Source organism: Heterocephalus glaber, unplaced genomic scaffold (assembly GCF_053883595.1).
Source record: "Heterocephalus glaber isolate CG9 unplaced genomic scaffold, H.glaber_assembly_v1.0 deba00001543, whole genome shotgun sequence".
Taxonomy (NCBI): Eukaryota; Metazoa; Chordata; class Mammalia; order Rodentia; family Bathyergidae; genus Heterocephalus; species Heterocephalus glaber.
Window position 1 is genome coordinate 2,869,773 of NW_028258336.1, and position 14,575 is coordinate 2,884,347.

Below are 14,575 nucleotides of genomic sequence, written 5' to 3' on the forward strand. Positions count from 1 at the left end.
TTCCTAGTTAGCAGAAGTTATTTTTTATATTGGCCTCCTTGTACAAAATTTAAGGTAGTGGTAATACAAATCAATTTTCCCCAACTATAGGCCTCATTAAAGGAAAACTAAATCGAAGCAAATTCAACCCTTTTTCTGACGGTTTCTACTTCTCTACAGGTAGGTCTTTACATCATGGAGAAAACACTCGACACTTTTTTTTTTTTTTTTTTTGGTACCGGGGATCAAACTCGTGGTGGAACCACTGAGCTAAATCCCCGCCCCCCTTTTTTTCCTTCTAAAAAACTGATAACGGGGAGAGCGGCAGGGCCGGCGGGAAGACGAGGGGCGCGCCCCGGCTGCCCCCTCCCCCCCACGCCCACTGCCCGGGGCTCGCAGTGCCGCGCCCGCACGTTCTGAGCCGGGCCACCGAGCGATGCCCGCTGGGCGCCCGCGAAAGTTTGTCGGCTCCGCTGAAGGGCAGCAGCGCCCCCGCGTCCCCATGCCCCGCTCCGGCCAGGAGCCTTCACGTAAATGGGTCCAGTCATGCCTGCCAGTAAGAAGCCAGAAAGCTCAGGAATTAGTGTGTCCAGTGGACTGCGTCAGTGTTACCCGGGCACCGCTTTCTCCAAGGCCCTTCAGGAAGACGACGACCTCGACTTTTCCCTGCCTGACGTCGGATTAGAAGAGGGGACCATGGAAGATGAGGAGCTGACCAACCTGAACTGGCTGCATGAGAGCAAGAACTTGCTGAAGAGCTTTGGGGAGTCGGTCCTCAGGAGTGTCAGCCCCATGCAGGACTTGGACGACGACACCCCTCTGTCCCCGCCCACTCTGACATGCCCTACGATGCCAGGCAGAACCCCAACTGCAAGCCCCCGTACTCCTTTAGCTGCCTCATATTTATGGCCATCGAGGACTCTCCGAACAAGCGCCTGCCAGTGAAGGATATCTACAACTGGATCTTGGAACATTTTCCGTATTTTGCGAATGCACCTACTGGGTGGAAAAACTCAGTGAGACATAATTTGTCACTGAATAAGTGTTTTAAGAAAGTGGACAAAGAGAGGAGTCAGAGTATCGGGAAAGGGTCATTGTGGTGCATAGACCCAGAGTATAGACAAAATCTAATTCAGGCTTTGAAAAAGACACCTTACCACCCACCTCCCATTCCTCAGGCATATCAAAGCACATCAGGTCCACCCATCTGACCGGGCAGTACCTTCTTCAAGAGAAATGGAGCCCTTCTGCAAGTTCCTCCAGGAGTGATTCAAAATGGAGCACGGGTGCTGAGCCGAGGGCTGTTCCTTGGCGTCAGGCCATTGCCAATCACTCCCATTGGAATGACAGCAGCCATGAGGAATGGCATCACCAGCTGCCGGATGCTGACTGAGAGCGAGCCATCGTGTGGCTTTCCCATGGTCAGTGGAGATCCCAAGGAGGATCACAACTATAGCAGTGCCAAGTCCTCCAACGCCCAGAGCACCTTGCCTGCCAGCGACTCCATCATCATCTCCATCATCATCTCCTGCCCCTCCTCCTCCCCGCCCCCCTCCTCCTCCTCCTCGTCGTCGTCGTCATCCTCGTCCTCGGCTGATGACCACTATGAGTTTGTCACAAAGGGGAGTCAGGAGGGCAGCGAAGGCAGTGAAGGGAGTTTCCACAGCCATGAGAGCCACAGCGAAACGGAAGAGGATGACAGGAAGCCCAGCCAGAAGGAGGCCAAGGATGTTCTGGGGGACAGTGGGTATGCATACCAGCACAAGAAGCGCCAGCACTTCGCCAAGGCCAGGAAGGTCCACAGCGACATGCAATGATGAGGAGATGAAAGAGGCAGCCGGGTGGCTCCTGCACTTAGCAGGGATCCGGTCCTGTTTGAATAACATCACCAATCGGACGGCAAAGGGGCAGAAGGAACAAAAGGAAACCACAAAAAATTGAAAACAAGTCGCTGATTTGTTTTGAACTTATGGCCATTTGGTTTCAGCATGTCAGGAGATTTCTAATGATTTGTGGCAATATCAGCAATTTTTTTTTCTTTTTTTTCTTTTGGTTTGGTTTTCTTTCTTTTCTTTTCCTTTTTTAATTTGCCCCCCTCTCCTTTGTTTTGAACCCTCCTTAAGAATTTTATGTTTAAAGGAGATTGAAGCCATAGAACTCATATTGACACTCAGCTGTTTTACAAAAGCTTTTCATTATCTGAAGACAAAATCGAAAAAGCCAAAATTACCATTGCTTCCTACAGCCTGTCAGAAACATGCGGCTGAATCCGCAGGGATGTCAACTCCAATGCCATGGGAACACACACGCAGCACCCAGAAGGCACATGTGCGGAGTCATCGCCATTCAGACCCAGCCCTTGGGTTTAAAAATTCAGATGTCCCTCCAGTTGCATTCACTGTCAAGGCACATGGAACAGTTGGAGAGAAGGAAGAACCTGTGTCCCCCGGGAGCAGACCCAAGCTTATGGCACCCAGCATCCCCTGTGCCAGGAAAGCTGTGGCACTGCCACACAGTGAGCACAGCTCACTTAGCTTTGCAGCCTGGTAACATCTTACAGGTGAACACAGGACCCTTCAGGTACATCAGGTGCCAGGACTAAGGAGGAGCAACAGGGTACCTTTTCAGTGATGTTGCTAATCACTGAATTCTGTTCTCTATTAAATTAAGAAAATGTTCAAAAAAATTGATAACAGCTTCTTGTTACTTCTTTATCAAAGACCATTGTGAATTATAGTTTATTCCAGAATTTTCAAAAGGTATTCCTTAGAACTCTATTTCTTGTAGTTGTCAAAGCAGGGAAAGTGAGCCAGAGTTAAATCCACTTGGGAGACCTTAAAGCAACAAAGACAAAGCTAAACAGGGTTAAAACCTTTCATGTGTCCATTTGCAGTGTATTACCCTAATTCATTTGAGAAAACAAGCCTTTTCTCCTACAGTATCTCACAGGACTTCTGTCCACACAAATGCACTTTGGAAAATCCTCAGTTGTGTAGAAAGGGCTTTAAATATGAGCTATCAATGAGTTTAACTCTGGAACAACATTGCCAGCTCTAAATATGTTCTCTTCTTTACAAAAGACACCTATCTGGCTCTCAGATGTGTTTCTAGGAGGGGTGTTGAGTGGTAGAACCATTTTGGAAAACTATTTTTTACTATATTGTAAGGTTAAACTTACACTGACCATGAATTGATTCCTATGTATATAGACAGACTTGACTTAAAATGATTTGGCTTTAGGTTTTTGAGTTTATGACAGTTCAAAAGTGATTCACATTCAACAGAAACTATATTTTGAATTTTGCTTTTTGCTTGAGCCAGCAATATGCAGTCTGACACTGTCTCGATGCTGGGCAGTGGCTTCAAGCCATAGTTCTCAGTCAGCTATGGGATCAAGAGAGAAAACACCTCATCCTCTACCATATACAGTGTTACTATGCTATGATATTTAGTAAGGTGGATGATTTAAATGCATATTCTATTAAGATACTTTCAACCTTTGATGGGTTTATAGGACATAATTCCATCATAAATTGAGGAACATCTGTATACACATGGGAAGAACATGTGCATGAGTGCACACACATATAAGAATGTGTGTACATAAGTCACAAAAATATGCACAAGACTAATTATGGCAGCCTGATTCATAACAGCTCCAAACTGAATACACAAAAAGCCCATCAACAGAAAGGACAAATGGCAGTATTGCCACACCATGGATGTAGTAACCTAAAAATGCTCCCCACTCACAAATATCCACATCCTAACTCCTGAACTTGTATTAATTTACATGACAAAAAGGACTTTGCATATGTGACCAATTTAGAAATCTGATAATAAAAGAGAAGGTGATATGAAACTGAAACTGATACTGGAATGATATGCCTTCAAGGCAGCATAAAAGGCCACAAGATAAGGAATACAGGTAGCCATGAGAAGCTGCAAGAGACCAGGAAACAGGTTCTCCTCTCACAGCCTACAGAGGAGCCCAGTGAACACCTTGATTTTAGTCCAGTATGACCAATTTTGCACCTCTGACCTCTAGAATTATAAAATAATGTTTGTGTGTTTTGGGGTTTTTTTGGTACCAGGGATCGAACTCAGGTCCTTGTGCTTGCGAGGCAGGCGGCAGAACCACTGGGCTAAATCTCTGTCCCTGTTTGTGTGTTATTTTAAGTCACTAAGTTTGTGATAATTTGTTATACTGGAAATAGGAGACTAAGGATACAATGGGATAACTATACAGAAATGAGAAAAAATAAGATATTCCTCCAGACAACAAATCCTCCACATAATAAATTCTCATCGATTTATGTTTGGTAAAGGAAGCAAGACATAATCGTTCTATGTGACAACATTTACCTAAAGATCAATGGCTCAGCATTAGAGGCTGGGACAGAGATTAGCTCTGGGAAGTCTCACCGATTGGAAGGCAGTGAAAGGCCCTCTGAATAGTCTCTTAACACCGGTGGTGGTTCATGGATATATTTACTCCAAGAAAATTCATTAACTCAAGCACACAGAATGTGTGTATAAATAAATATATATCATCAATAAAAGTTGTTTTCTAAAAAAGCCACATGTTATTTTTCCTTTTTTAATCATTAGATCCAAGTGACTCATAAGTACCTCTTGGGAAAGTAATGCCTGGGAACAATCCCAAGTTTGGCTGTTCTCACACAGTCGGGGAACGAAACAGATTAGAAGACTACTGACTACCAAATAGCCAGTCCAAAAGAAAAGCAGAATTACATTTCTGGCAAACAAAAATAAACCCATAAAAAATAAATAAATAAAAATAAATAAAATAAAAAAATAAATAAACCCATGCTTCTAACAGAAGCAAGATATTAAAGTTCTGCAAATAAAAAGATTCCACTTTGGAAGCTGCTTGTTCCAACAATTCAACTTATTATTTTATCCTAACAAAAATTTAGTAAAGGAGTTCCAGTGAATATACAAGGCTAAGGAAGATGTGCATGTGCCCGTAGATCCATATCTAAGAAAGATGAAGGGGAAGAGAAATGTTCAGTAAGGAAAACCCTCATCTAACAAGGTCAAGGTACTGTTCCTGGGTTTTTCTCATTAGTTCTCTCACCAAATAAGACAATAAAAGTCAATACTTTCAGCTTACATAATGTATATATGTGTATAAAACATAATATTACATATATATGATATAAAACATATATAGTAATTGTCCTTCTAAAAATCCAAACGTTGTTTCCTCTGGAAAATCACATCAGAATGAATCTGCACACACTCACATTGTTTCCATAATTAAAAATTATTAAGTCTGGGCTTGGGATTTAGCTCAGTGGCAATGTGCCTGCCTTGCAGGTGCAAGGTCCTGACTTAGATCCCTGGTACAAAAAAAAAAAAAAATGATTAAGTCTAGACAGAGATGGAAGAAATTCAACTTGATACACCAGTAGTGGAATCAAAGCAGGGATGGGTCACACTAACCCCACAGAGGGCAAATCCTGACTTCAGGAAAGTGGAGATGGGGATCAATACCAGCAATGTTTCTTCCATTTATCAGGAGAATAAAGGGTACCGGACTACAAAGTATATGACTAGAAAATGTTGGCTTGAAAAGACTAAAACTGTTTGCCATTTACATGCCTATATGGCACCAAATTTTGGTGGAACACTTCATTTTCTAAAGCTTAAAACAGGGCCGGAGATTTAGCTCAGTGGTTTCGCCTCCTGCCTTGCAAATGCAAGGTCCCAAATTCGATCCCTGGTACCAAAAAATAAAAAATTAAAATAAAGCTTAAAACTTCCTTCCTACAAAAGCCACAGGTGCCAAACCAAACTTAAAAGAGGTGAGGAATCACAAAGGTAGTAAATAAAAAAGTGGGGATTCAAACAGGTCTGGGTGCTGATTTCAACATTTGGCTTCTGATGAAGCAGCATTAGCCTCAATAGGTACCTTCAGGCCTGGGCTTCACAGTGCACTCCGACACAAAATGCAGGCAGAAAATGAATATTATACGTAACTGAATTTAATTAAATTCCTTTAATTGAATATAAAATAAGTTTTACAGTAATTATAAAGAGACTCAGAGATAAGTAGCCAGAATGCTAAGTTGGCCTTAAAAATTCATTCGTATGCTTCAGTGTCCTTGAATGTAATGTAGTCAAGCTCAAAACACACCTTCTCTGATCCCTATAAGAATTTTAAGCTGCAGAAAACTGAGAATTGCTTTTTAATCTCAAGCATACAAAATATCAACAGCAATGAAATATGGGTGATGTCTTTGATGTTTGTGGTGCTTTTCTGGAAATGTGGAAAATTTCATCATTGTAACAGAAAAGGGGAAAATTAAAGAATGTCACAGGAACTTTCTATAAAACAGGCCACCTGTAAAAATTGTCCTAGGAATCATCAGCATAAAGAAGGAATAGGCATGAAAGAAAGAGAACCTCAAGATGCAAATCAGTTGATGCCCTAATTATTAAAAATTATATGCTTTCTTCTTGAATAGCTCATCATAATTCTCTAAGTAAATTCTTATTCATATTGATCCCACTTGCTCGTTATTTAGGAGTTTTACCATTTTCTAATGTTGTGTGTCTTTTCCCCTGATCATTTATATTTGTGGGAAATGCCACTGACCCAGGAAACAAATTCACTTGTAGTCAAAGTGATAAGGAAACAATGCACAATAAGGCAAGCCTTTGTCTGTTCCCACGACCCCCATTCCCTGCCATGTTTTTGCCATATGATGTTCTGTTCAAGCAATGCAACTGTTTGTACTGCAGGATATTCCTGCCCAATGTATTGAAACATTCTGTTCAAACACTGCAACTGTTTGTACTGCACGATGTTCCTGTTTGTGCTACATGATGTTTGTACCTAAGGCTTCAAGAATATTCTGTTAAGACCACCCATCTGCCTCAATGAGCATACTCAACCAGTGGGTACCCCCATACCCTGATCCACCCCTCCTACCCTGAAGATCTCTATGTAAGGCTGCTTGCATTGCTATTCAGGGCTCAGACTTTAGAGTACAAACTCCTCTGAGTCTGCTGGTGTAATAAAGAATCCTTCCATCTCTCTGAGTGCCACTTGACTTCTTCACTGCCAGAGATCTTCAGAGAGCCATAACACTTGGTTGTAACATGGAGCTGTAAGATTTGGCTGTAACACAGAGCTGTAATGCTTGGCTGTAATGCTGAGCTGCTGCACTTTGCTATAACAAAAGCTAATACATGAAAAACTAAAACTAAAATTTTTGGATGGTATGATTGTTGTTCGAAATGATTAATGGCTACTAAATGGGTTTGCAACAGCCTGACCATCTAAGACCTTAAGGATGGCCAAATGTGCTATTCATTAACACCAGGGAAAAATGAATGTTTGACATTCTATGTAGTAACAGAAAGCAGACCCAACCAAAAACTCAATCCTGACAGGGAGGTCAGAACAGTCTAGTCAAAGCCAGGTACTACTCTCCTCTTTATACAAAAGGCAACTAAATCTCAGAGTTTAAATGGTTCATCAGGAATCAATCAGGTATGATGAGCTCCAACATGGGATTCTTTGTAGATGTGTGAGATGCCACTTTTAAAAACAAAATTCTCAATGTGAATGAGAACTTGCTGAAATTTTGAGAAGCATATTTATGCTCCCATTTAAACCTTACACCATCTGCAGATAGAGATCTCAGCTCCAATTCCACTTGACTGATGAAGAAACTAAAGCTCAGACAGAATTACATTTGCCCCAAAGTAGTCAAACTTTAGTGATGAGGATAAGACACTGACAGAGTTTTCTGCTAGATAAAATGGTCCCAACAACGCTGCATCCTAAAATGGCCCCTGCCTACAGGAAACGAGTCACTCCAGAGAGAACAAAGACCTGCTCTTTCCCGCCTCACCCCCAGTCATAGCCAATCATCTGTCTCCACTACAATCCCCAGCCCTTATAAACCTCACCCAGCCAACCCCTGGTTGCTGCTCTCACCATAGTTCGAGACAGCCTGGCAGCTCTGTCCTTTAATAAATGTCCTGTTTTGGGTGTTCGTGTTTCGGCTCATTTTATTTCTCTCATTATTGGTGCCGAAACCCGGGAGGGATGTGATTGGGATTTTGTGATGATCCCCCAGCTGGCCGGGGTTGATTGGCCTCCCAACTGCCCTTCTCAGACCCTGCCAAGCCAACGCCCAACCAGGGGTCTTCACTCCTTCCATTGCTGATGCTTAACATCCACACTGGCCTTCAATTCCTGGATGAGTACTCAGATCAGCCTCTCTCTCTCTCAGGTCCTCTGCCTCTCAGTGTTCCTACTCAAAAAAATCTTAGCACTAAGTCAGACGGACTCTTCATGGCCCATGTCCAGGACCACTGCCCCTGGGGGACACCCCATCGGGTCAGATCCTCTTTCTCTCTCTCTCCGGAGATTGTCAAAAGGGATGAGGACACTCCTCCCTCTTGCCCTTCTCCCTGGGAGCTTTTCTGATACTCACCCTACCTATCTGGCCTCCTCCCACTAGGGAAACCACTCAATCCAAACCCCCATGCTCAATTCCTCTGGGATGTCTGTTAACCCACCTGAAAACCCTGGGGCTCACTGGTGACATTAAGCCCAAATGGCTCATCTTTTACAGCAATCAAGCATGGCCACTATATAAATTAGATAATGGGCCCCAATGGCCAGAAAATGAAATGTTCAACCCGAATGTTCTTCATGACCTCCACCATTTCTGTTATTGCAAAGGCAAATGATCTGAAGTCCCCTATGTGCAGGCTTTCATCTACATCCACACCCACTCTTCTCTTTGACAGTCCTGCTCCACTCCCCAAATTCTCCTCACTCACACAGTTTCACCCCCCACTTTCAATCTCAGCTCAGAACCAGATATGACTAACTTTGACCCGGCCAACCACCCCCCCTCACTCCACCCCCACCCTACAATCCTTCTGCCTCATTGTCCTTGGCATCCTCAGCCATCCCCTCACACTCTCGCTTCCCACATTGCTCACACTCACCACAGCCAAAACCACCCACACCTCCCATTTCCCCTCCTCACACTTGTACCCGATATCCTACCCTTCCAGCCCCCCTGGCTACTATCATGCCCCTCTGGGAGGTGGCAGAAATGGAAGGTATTATCAGGTCAGAGTCCATGTCTCTTTCTCACTCACAGATCTTTCTCAAATTGAAAAGAGTCTTGGATCTTTTTCTTCTGACCCTGACTCCTACATCAAAGAATTTTGTTACTTAACTCTGTCCTATGATCTGACTTGACACAATATCTATATGATACTGACTTCTACCCTTCCCCCCAAGGACAAGAAAAGAATGTGGACTGTGGCCCAGACCACAGCAGATAAATTTCATGCTGCTGAAAACACCAAGCCAGTGGGAACACAGGCCAAGCCCTGAGACGATCCACAATGGGACTATCAGCTAGGCAAGGCACATAGAGGCCACAGAGACCTTATGACTCTCTGCCTCATAAAAGGTTTAAAACAGACAGCTCACAAGTCTGTTAACTTTGATAAGATTAAAAAAATAACTTCAGACCCATGAAGAAAATCTGACACAGTTTTTGTTGCAGCTCACTGAGGACCTTCAAAAATACACCAAAATTGATCCTACCTCCCAGGCTGACATGATGATCATTAAGACTCATTCTATCTCTCAGTCAGCCCCTGATATTAAGAGAAAGCTAAAAAAGGTTAAAGAGGGTCGAGCAGGGCTTACACTCAGATTTTAAAAACTGAAAAGAAAAAGTAAGTGATGGATTAAAAACAGCTAGAAAAGCTCTGCAGAGCATAAAACGAAATAGTAAAAAAAAACCACTCCTGACTTTAAGACCCAAGACCAGCTCTATGTTATCAGCCTGATTCTGTTGCAAAGGTCTGGAATCAAAAACAAAGCCAGAGAAACTACAACTGTGATCTATCAGACATCAAGAGATTTTACAAGAAAAATCAAGTTACAAATTTTAGCTAACTGATAAATGTATTTGTTTCAATTTGAGTTGATGTTTAATTGGTGTACTTAAAACATTTCTTGTGCATTGTAAATTCATGAATTGTAATTATAGGGTTAACTTGCTCTTTTCTATACTTTGTTGATGAAAAACTCAAGGTTACTACTGTTGGCAACCAGTCAAATTTTAACATGTAACAATCTGAAAACAGAAAAGAAAAGGGACACTTTAAAAATTTTAACAGCTAAAGACAAGTTTGTTATAGAAGTTTTATAATAAGTGAGATGGAGAAAAAATATTTAAAAAGTTGTAAGTGCAAGAGATATACTTTTGATATGAAAAGAGTTTGTATGTTTGTCTTGTTAGAAGGATAAAGAGAGATATACAAGACCAAAAGGTTAAAAAAGGTGTTGAAAAGGTGTGCGGAAGTGATTTATCAAGGAAATATGTATGTTTGCTTGTTAGTTTCAAGTTTGTTATAAAAGTTTACAGGCATAAAGAGCTTTCATCCCTTCTAATTCTAATTCTACAAGAGATCTCTGTTAATTGACTAGTCTTATTTATAATTATAAACCTAAAAATTATAAAGAGATATTATAATTCAATTGGGCTAAATATATTTGAGTGCACTCTAGTTTTATAAATTGTCTTATATGTTTGTTTTTTGTCCAACCATACAACTGTTTTATTTATAGATAGAAGTTATTAAGTTCAAGGCACGCTCCCTTTGGTGAACAAAGGAGCAGCCGCATGGAAATATTTTCCAGTCTTTGTACACTAGGGGGATCTCAACAGTTTTCATAGTCTCACAACACACTGACCTGATAGTTTTCATAGCCTTATAAAAGACTTACATCAATAAATATTACTTAAGTATGTTATTATACTATCTTTACATTGTTATCAAAGACATAAATTCTAAATATGTTGTTATACGTTTACACCAGTCATTTTCATAAGACTAAATTTCCTACAAAAAAAACCAAACAAACAAAAAAGAACAATAACAAGCTTTTATTTAAAAAGAGGCTTTTGTACCAAACTGAATTAAAGGGCATAAGGTCTCATACATATAATTATGATAATTATTACTGTTAATTTTCTGGTGTACTAAATGTATTTATGCTTTCTGACTATACAGGTTTTCTAATATGTTGTTTATTATAATAAGCCCTTTTTGATTCAGGTATTTGCCTTTCTCATACACTCCAGCTATTTATGATAACAGGTTACATTTATGGGCTGGGATATTTTCTTTAGATGGTATCCTATCAAAGATAATAATTGAGATAAAAATTTTGGGTTTTTTTTTAATGAGTATATTTAACAATGGCTATTTTATACCAGATGGACATTTAAATGTGTTACAAAGATAAGATCATTATGATTGTCATGCTAAAATACTATTTATGGCTCTTGATTTAAAGTTCTTTTTTCTCTGTTAACATTTTACAGGAATTTAACTACAAGAACAATCATGATTGATAATAACAGTCTTCTAACTATATTTTATATTTCAAAGTGCTTGATATCCAGATAACATTATAATAGTTAAGTTCAGTACTCCTATTACAATGCTAATGTTATTGATCTTCTCTTCTGGGTGTTCAACAACTAAAGTTTGGAGACCAAAACTAAAAAGGTAACTAGACTATGAGGATAGCCAATATTTTGACCCTGGCCCCTCAAGGTCAACAAAGATCCAGGACATAAGGGAACCTTCTCTACAGGATCCTACATCTTTGCTAAGTCACTCAACCTCCTGAGCAGGGAGATTGCTGTACACCAGAGGACAAATGTACTGTGTGCCAAAGGAGGGTCACCAAGAGAAAAAAATCTTTGCATGGTCAAGCAAGGCCGTGACCTATCCTGATGTCTGACACTGACAGAGGAGCAGAGAGGCTCATGGTTCCAAAATAATGGCCTGAGGAGACTTAACTGACCTTGATAGATAACAAGAGGTTCATATTAATTGACACAGGTCTCACTTTAACTTGGTTTTAAACACCCAGCAGAAAAAAATAACCAAAAGAGGTATAAAAAATAATCACATAGTACAGTAATAAAGCTAGGTACAAATAGGGGGCTCCAATCACTGACCCCTTCTGGCAGTTTCCAGCTACACCCATAGCTGACCACAGTTATAGATCATTAAAAACTATGGGAAAAATCTATAAGAGCTCAGCTAGAGTTTTATATTTCTTAGTAAGATATGTTCTTCAAATTGTCTCTTCTTACAGCTAAAACTAGAGAGACTTATGATAAAGTATCAGACTTATAGATAACCTTTATCAATGAAATAATCTAAGAGCCAACAGGTTACAATCACTCACTATTTCAGTATCAAAGTGTGACTTTCTCCCCAACCTGCCCTTCCATTCTAGTGTGCTCATGCTTAGACTGTTTTCATGCTCTAATTTCTTTAAAAATCTTGTTTATTCTTGCCTATAGGCTGCCAAATTTAAAGTGATCATACAGATAATATCAACAACAAATGTGCTAGACTTTTTTTATTTTAATCAATATCCACCATCTTAACAAGCATGCCCTTCCTGTACTCCCTTTCCTAATGGGAGCTGGAGTTCTGGCAAAATAGACACAAGTGTTGCAAAAATCTCAACATCAACACACTTCTATTATACCCTATTCCAAGAGCTAAATGAAGATATAAAAGGTAGATGACTCTCTGGTCAACCTGCAGTCCCAAATCAATTCCCTGGCAGCTGTGATTCTCCAAAATAGAAGAGCTCTAGATATAATATTAGCAGAAAGAGGGAGAACATGCCTCCTTCTGGAGGAGTGCTGTTAATTTGTCAATCAGTCTGGTATTGTTGGAGACAAGGTGAAGGAGCTCAGGGAGTATACAGAGAAACGTAGACGAGACCTAGACCGGCTACCCTCTCTACCAGGACACTTCGTCCAGTGGCTTCCCTGGCTTCTTCCTTTCCTGGGAACCCCTCAGTATCCTCGGCATAATCCTACTTTTTGGATCCTGCCAGTTTCACTGTTTTCAAAATTTCTTGCAGGAGCATTTGCGGGCCTTTACCAATCAGACAGTCGGTAAACTCATTATGGCCGATTATCAACTTCTCTCCATGAGAGACCACACCACCATCACGTAGGACCCAGACCTGTTACCTTTTATCACTGCCCCTGTGCCAGCAGAAAGTACCTACAGAAAAGAGGCCTCCACCCCTATTCCATAATAATGTCAAGAGTCTGGAATGATAGAGTTCTCTGCTAGATAAAATGGCCCCAACAACCCTGCATCCTAAAATGGCCCCTGCCTACAGGAAACAAGTCACTCCAGAGAGAATAAAGACCTACTCTTTCCTGCCTCGCCCCCAGTCATAGCCAATCATCTGCCTCCACCACACTCCCCCAGCCCTTATAAACCTCACCCAGCCAACCCCTGGTTGCTGCTCTCCCCATTGTTCAAGACAGCCCAGCAGCTCTGTCCCTTAATAAAAGTCCTGCTTTGGGTGTTCATGTTTTGGCTCATTTTATTTCTCTCACTAACTCCACCTTCCAACTCTTTACACAAACACTAGAGTGAGCAGGATGTGGAGGCTGATGGTATAATGAACCAGGACAGGCTGGAGACTAGACTGCAGAGCTGGGTTTGGCTCTTAGTTGGTAGTTGTATAAATTCAGAAAAGCCCTTTGCTTTCTTTAACTTTTGGTCTTCTCGTATGTAAAGTGAATCTACCAGCATCATCAACATCCTTGCAAGGACCAGAGGATATGTATAAAGGGTCTTGTACACATGGGTATGGGAATGAGAGCTGTTAATAGTATCAGTGACAACACAGGTCTGTCCTCATAAGAAGTATTCCATAAAGTATTACTGAGTGTGAGCTACCAAAAGAAATCAATCCTATGAATTCAGAACAGAAGGGTTCCAAAGTCTGAAAGCTCCTATTCTTTAAAATTGCACACCTTGCCCTTGATTTCTTTCACTCTAGGTACTGATGTTTTCCCACTGTTATGGGCTGAAATACCCACCCCCAATTCACATGTGGTAGTCCCAACCTCCAGTACCTCAGAACTGACTATATTTGGAGACGTGATCTTTAGAGAAGTAATTAAGGCTAAATGAAGTCACTCAGAGTAGCCTCTAATCCAACAACACCATTGTCCTCTTAGGAGACAAGGGGACAGACACAGAAGAAAGACTGTATTAAAACATAGGAAAAAATATCCAACTATAAGTTGGTGGTGGTGGTAGGGAAGAGGATTCATAATATAACCATCTCTGCTGGCACCTTGATCTTGCATTTCTAGTCTCCAAACCCATGAAAAAATTAATTTCCATTGTTTAAGTCCCCCACACTGTAGTACTTTGCCATGACAACCCTACCACACTAATACACCCAGTAAGATACATCTTATCCCCACTGGTGGCCCACTCAGGTATGGAACACACAACTATGGCTGCATTGTCACCACACATGGTGCCAGAAACCTGGCTGGGCTAAAAGTCACCTACAAATGAGTGGCAAGTTAAGATCTGGGTATATTAGTCATTCCCACATCCCCAGTCCATATAAGGACCAACCAGCCCCAGAACTGTCAACAGTCTGTGCTAGTTCACTAACACAGCTATGGCTAGTTCACAGGACTCCTAAAGAAGGAGCTGGAATTCA

At 41.3% G+C, this 14,575-nt stretch overlaps 1 protein-coding gene and 1 pseudogene across 12 annotated transcripts in view; one reads left to right on the plus strand and one right to left on the minus strand.

Annotated features, from left to right (window-relative positions):
* Positions 1–14,575, minus strand: part of Mast4 (microtubule associated serine/threonine kinase family member 4) — a 594,077-nt gene that overhangs the window by 480,667 nt on the left and 98,835 nt on the right. The window lies entirely within an intron of this gene.
* LOC106010913 (forkhead box protein N3 pseudogene) lies at positions 411–2,598 on the plus strand (annotated as a pseudogene).